This window comes from Schistocerca gregaria, chromosome 6 (assembly GCF_023897955.1).
Source record: "Schistocerca gregaria isolate iqSchGreg1 chromosome 6, iqSchGreg1.2, whole genome shotgun sequence".
Taxonomy (NCBI): Eukaryota; Metazoa; Arthropoda; class Insecta; order Orthoptera; family Acrididae; genus Schistocerca; species Schistocerca gregaria.
The window spans coordinates 229,828,038-229,834,804 of NC_064925.1; positions in this window are offsets into that span (position 1 = coordinate 229,828,038).

Below are 6,767 nucleotides of genomic sequence, written 5' to 3' on the forward strand. Positions count from 1 at the left end.
TAGAATACATGCTATCAGCCAGCACTGACAAAGCACCAGTTATCCACCAACAATGCACAATTCACTGACTCATAGCCACCTCGCCATGAGTCTGCCAATGCCTACTAGGTTCACCCATCTCATTCCCTGCTACCAATGTTGGCTGTCACAAGGGACAATGACCTCTGGCAAACTGATATGCAACCCCACATGCCAAGTAACACAGCCTTAACTGCCACCCCAGCCAGCCTCCCCATGCTACTGCTGGTTCATTCTCAGTTAGGGGACATGGCATGCAACTGCCAGGCACGATGTACATCCCCAAACTCTGACAACAGCCTGCAGTAGGGGCACTGGGTCCCTCTTATCCAGTAAACAGAATGCTTGTGACATGCAATGACTATGGCCAAAACCTTACAGCTGTCATCTCTATGAGTTTGACCACACTAAACAAAACTACCTACGTGTCAGTACAGGTATCAAAGTAAGCAACCTAGCCATGGCCTTGACCAGCATCCCCTATCATACTGTCATGTCACACATTCAACTTCCCATGGCAAAAAACACTACAATCACTGTGTATGATTCAACCACCATCAATGTCAGTCTGGGTTGCAATTCACTACCATGGACCTTCTCCATCACTGATGTCACAGAACCCACCCTTGCTGCTGTCTTCTTGTGACAGTAATGGCTGCTACCAGAACTGGCTCACAGTGTCTTACTTGATCAAAATAGCATTTGACCATCATCATCATCATCAGCAACAAACCTCACTCCCACAGCCAAGGATCTTTGTCAATCTCTGCAAGCCCTCTCAATGTCAATCCACAAGACCACCTCACCAAGACCCTCACCAGTCTTGATTAGATTTAATCATTCTAGGCTCAATATTTTAATGTATGCCTCTCCAATGCTGGTACATGTGATAAAAATGATGACCTCTGCCAGAGTATCGCTACAGCCACTGCCACACTGCAAGATACACAGTGTGATCTCGCTGATTCACATTGACATCATGCACTCCCTCCTATTTTGACTTCAACCTATAAAGCATCGATGCCACTCTCTTCTGACAGAGCAATGGTGTACCTCGCAAACTGACTGAACCAGCTCACCTGATTTCATACACAAGGTGAGTGAAGGACCCATATCAAATATTGTGAATGAAACCACTGGCGTGACAGGCATGCCTGCCTCATGTAACACTATGCCCTTTGCACACTGTGCTATCTGTAACAGCAACTGTACATTAGATTGATACCACCTCAGTTCTGCCTCTCTGATGACAAAAATGTTGCCTACTTCCACACAAACTATGCACAGCAAAAGCTACTGTAGATGAGCTATTCAAAGGCAGGATCATCCATCCCTCCAATGGTGTTTGGGCATCACCTATTAAATTTGTTTTAAAGAAAGACGGTACTTGGTGTCTGTATGGTGATTACAGAGCTTTTAACTCACACCATAACTGATTTCTAATATGCAAGACTTTGTACATTCTCTCACTGGTGCACCAGTCTCCTGTGTGACAGACTGCAAGGAAGCATACTTACAAGTTTCTATAAGTGAGGGGAACACTCCAAAGACTGCTATCGTTTCACTATTTTGACTTATTGAATTTCTGATACTCCTCAGGCAGAAATAAAATTGACAAGTGCCACCTCAAGTGAATTCCATCTATGCAACTAGCATTCAACAGCATCAAATATGACCTTGCCAAGCCTACCACCCTAGCCCGTCCTTCTCCTAGCACCTACCTTTCAATCACCACAGATGCAAGTGACTATGTTATAGGGGCTATTCCACAACAGGAGCTAGTGAGTGTTACTCAACTGCTGTGCTTCTTTTCACATAACTTTCCAATTTCCAATGAAGATTGTCCACCTTTGACTGTGAACTGTTCACAGTATATGAAACATTACAATTCTTTAAGGATGACATCAATGGCCAAATGCTTTCAATCTACACAGATCACTTTCCCCTCATGGATGCCATCATAAAGCCATCAATTGATTCCACCCCCAAGCATATCTGCCACCTGGACTATATTGCCCAGTTTACTACTAATGTCAGACATCTCATGGTGTGGAAACTGTCATCACTGATTACCTGCCTAGCATATCTATGAGTGCTTCACAAAAATAGACTATGATCAACTAGTTGAGGCACAATCCCATGACCAAGTGATCAATAAACTACTCCAAGACCTAAGCACCAGACTATGTTTCAAACACCATTGCTTTCTGGATTTTAGCAAACATGTGCCGTGTGATGTTTCTCAGAACAGACTTGGCATAGTTGTACCCAGCCCTTTGTGGAAAACTGTGTTCAATGATCTGCACAGTCTTTCACACCCCAGGATTCAGCAGTCAGTCAAACTTGTAACAGAATGGTTCATCTGCTCAAATGTAAAAAAAAAGACTGTAACATCTGGGCTCACAGGTGTGTGGCTGCAAAAGGATTAAATTCAGCTGCCCTCACTACGCAGGTTGAAGATTCACCTTGAACATATACAACGTGTCCACATGTACCTTGGCAGGACACTTCCAGAGTGAAAGGAGTTCTGATATATCCTCTACATCATAAACAGAGCTATTCAATAAATGGAAGTCACATCGTAACAGAGCCAGTTGCCAAAGAATTTTCCTGGTTAGGGTGCCTGGTTTCTATTTCTAGAGATCAGGAAGATCAATTTGAGTCAGCCATAGAACTGTGTAACATATGTGGCACCCAGAGATACAACATCATAGCATACCACCTGTAGAGCAACAGATTGGTTGACTGCTGACATCAGACCCCAGACAGCCATGATGTGCCATTTTGAATTGTGGACTGAGATCCTTCTTTGGGTGTTGCTGGGTGTATGCAAGAGAACCTTCATGCCTCTTTTGCAGAGAACCTGAATGGTGAACCTTTATTTGTCCCTGCTAACTTTGTCACCCATACTACCCCATCCCCCACCCCTTCCCCAACCTGATGACTTAGACCGCCTGAGACTGTTCACGTGTATGCACTGCCATATAGCCTATTTGTACATTATTCCTTCCACTCCACACCCCACACCTTTCATATTTATTCTCAAGGTGTTAGCCTCATGTTCATATGTCATGCTCTGTAATGACATAATCAGGCCTGTTACACACAACTGCCCCATCAATTCTGACCCATATAGCACGACAAACATGTTTGACATTATTGTAAATGGTATATGCTCCATCAACTCTGTTAACAAATGAAAGCCTGCATGAACACTATCAGACACCAATGGCACCGTGTGTGTGTGCTGGATGTGCCTCCTTCCCCATCAAGTATGAGATGTGATTGGAAAGTTTTAAGAATGGATCCACTGTTGCTTACTTTGGTGGGCAGGCACACAGTGGGGGAGGAGTGAGTCATTTCCTTGTCCTTGAATGCCCTCTGACAGGAAACTGAATTTCCTTTCTGCAGTTGTTTGTGGCAGCTGGCTAAGTGCAGGTCTGTTAGGGCTTGTTGCCACATTCTGTCTGCGTGAGAATAGACATAAAAACAGAGCAACGAGTTAGTGTGAAATTTTGTCTTAAAACCAGGAAATCAGTTCTGAGTCTTACAAACTATTAAAAACAGCATTTGGAGATAACTGTATGACCCAGTCAAATGTTTTTGCCTGTTTCAACAGATTTAAATTTAAAAATGGTGGCAAATCATTTGAAGATGAACCATGGTCCGGCCATCCTTCCACCTCAAAAATGAGTGAAAATGTTGTGAAAGGCCACAACTTAGTGTGCTCTGATCATAAACTTACAATTAGGGAGATGCTGATGAACTTAATTTAAGTTTCTGTGCAGTTCAGTCAATTTTAACTGAAGATCTGAATATGCATCACTTGTCTGCAAAATTCATTCCAAAAGTGACCATAGACAATACTGACTTGAAGTGTGCCAATAACTGATTAATCAGACAAAAAATGACCCAGATTTGTTAAACAGAGTAATTACAGGTGACAAATTGTGGGTATATGGATATGATCCTGAAACAAAAGGCAGTCTTTGCATTGGAGGACTTCAGGTTCGATTTTACTGGTATTGTGCATCATGAATTTACCCCTGGAGGACAGACAATTAACTGGGAATACTACAAATGTGTCCTTGAGTGTTTGCATGAAAAGGTGCAGAAGAAAAGGCCTGCATTGTGGAAAGACAGGAGCTGGGTGCTACACAATGAAACTGCGCTGGCTCGTCGTGCCTTCTCCATTGTTGAATTTTTGACCAAATTCAAAATTCCTGTGCTTCCAAATCCTCCATATTCCCCTGATTTGAAATTTTCCCTGAAAGGGAAGCAATTTGATTTGACTGTAGATATCCAGGCAAATACGTAGAGTGTCCTTAACACACTTAAGGAAAAAAAGTTCCAAGAATATTTCCAAAAGTGGAAACACCATTGGAGTTGGTGTGTTTAGTCAGACGGGCACTACTTTGAAGGAGCTGCATCGCAGTAGCATGTAAGTACCAACTTTGTACAGTTACAAGCTCATTCTTAAAACTTGCTAGTCACACCTCGTGTACTTGGCACTTTCAAATTCAACATTGACATCCATGATTTTCTCTTGAAAGACACTCATTTAAAGTTAATTGGCAACCACTTCATAATTGACACCCATAACAGGGAGCATCAGTTGTACAATACATCTATCGCACCCCAGTTTTCTTGCACTATCCCAGTGTCATCTGACTCATGCTGCACCTCTCTGCTGATGGGATACTGCACATAACAGCACCAAGAATTATAATGCTTCAGCCTTATGCTTCAGATCAGATGGCTGATGGCTCAGCTGCCATCCTGATCGCACCTCCAATGGTCTTGTACTTGACTCCAGCTGACACAGATATGTCTCACTTCAGGAAGTTTCGTCCTTAACCCCAATATCTGTAAGATTACTACTTTAGCATTATTCATCAGCTGTGGCCAATTTCTCTGCAGCATATGTCCCAACACAAAATGTACCACTTGCACCCTGCCAAAGTTGCAATGTATGTCGTGACATTCAGCCAGAAGCATCACTCCAGCATGACAGCACCTGTTGCCTCTTGCCTCCACATTATTGGGATGTTCCTTCTATGGGGACTCCGTCAATAACACTGTTGCCATGAGGAAAAAAAAATACATCTATGGTTCTCAGTAGCAGTGTGCTGTGTTGACTTTCTTTGGCATGGCAGTCTGTCCTCTGATTTGTAATGTGCTGGTTGCACATCTACATTTTTACAGAAATGTATTGCCTTTCATTATGAAATATTGTTTTGAATGCAGGGATGAAAATATCAATATTTTTAGATTATCGAAGGCAGTTTTGCATGTATCCATGTGTTTTCTATTCAGAATTATCCTAATTGTCTTTTTTGTAACATAAAAATTCCTTTTGTGTTATTGTTGCTGGACTTTTGGCAAACAGTAATTTCATTCTGTAAGTATGGCTCAAAAAGAGCATGGTAAACATACACAGAAATTTTTTTTATCTTGATGTTCAAGGTGTTTGTCCATTGGAGCTTATCGTCAAATGTAATCCTCAAACATTCTGTAAAGGTAACTTCCACTAATCTTGTTTCCTCCATTAACATACCTACATGGTCCTCCTTTTCTCTTTCCATGAACACATATTTTTTAAATCTATAATTAAGTAATTCTGTATGAGCCATTGTACTATGTTATTTGTTGAAATAAGCACATCTCTTTCCAGTGCTTCTAGGTTTTTCTCCTATGTTTACTAATGTCATTCATCAGCATGCAGTACTTTTCACGACTTCTCACTGAAAACAATATTGTTTATAAATACGCTGAGCAAAAGTAGGCCAAATACAGATAATTGAGGTATCCTGTACTTAATATCCCTGATTTCAGATCTGCATCCAGATTCTGTTGTCATCTACTACTTTCTATTATGCAAAATCAAACAGTGGAAAGTCCTGAATGAAATAACAGTAATATGGAAAGGAGAGATAGCTACTTGCCACACACAGTAGGCATTGAGTCACAGACAGTCACAATGAAAAAGACTGCTAAAATTTTAAGCTTTCTGAGTAAGTCCTTCTTGCAAAATCTAAACAGGAAACACACACATTCACACAAGCACAACTCACACGCAGATGACCACTGTCCCCAGGCTCCAGCACCCAGAGACAGTGGCCATGTGTGTGAGTTGTGCTTGTGAGAATGTGTGTGTGTTTTCTATTATGGATGATTGAGTTTGGCTGAAAGCTTAATATCTTAACAGTCTTCTTCATTGTGCCTGCCAGTGACTCAGTGCCACCTCTATGTGATGAGAAGTGATATATTCTTTCTACATGTTATTACTGCTTTCTGTTACCACCAAACAATTTTATCCATGCACATCCACATATGCCATAGCTTTAAAGTTTTTCAGTTAATGCTGTGTGGGTGATGATATCAAAAGCTTCTAAAGGATTTAGTGGATCAAAGAACTTTGACTACTTTTAATTTTTATGGAAATGGTCCTTCTCTGAATGAGCTGTTTGCTGTACCTAACGTAGTTCAATTATTTCTTCATTAACATGCATTATTACATAAACTGATATTTCATCATGTCCTGTAGACTTCTTGAATTTTAGGTACTGAATTACTTTTATGAGTTCTGCTTTTTTTGTTGAGCATAATGTTGAATCAGGTGGTGTCCTAAGTGTCCTAGAGTGCTTCAAACTCTTCTAATTTCTTATAGTATCTATGAAACTGTTGCTAAATATATTCACAATTTTTGTTCCATTTATAACCATGGTTTTTCAGTTTTCATTGACTCA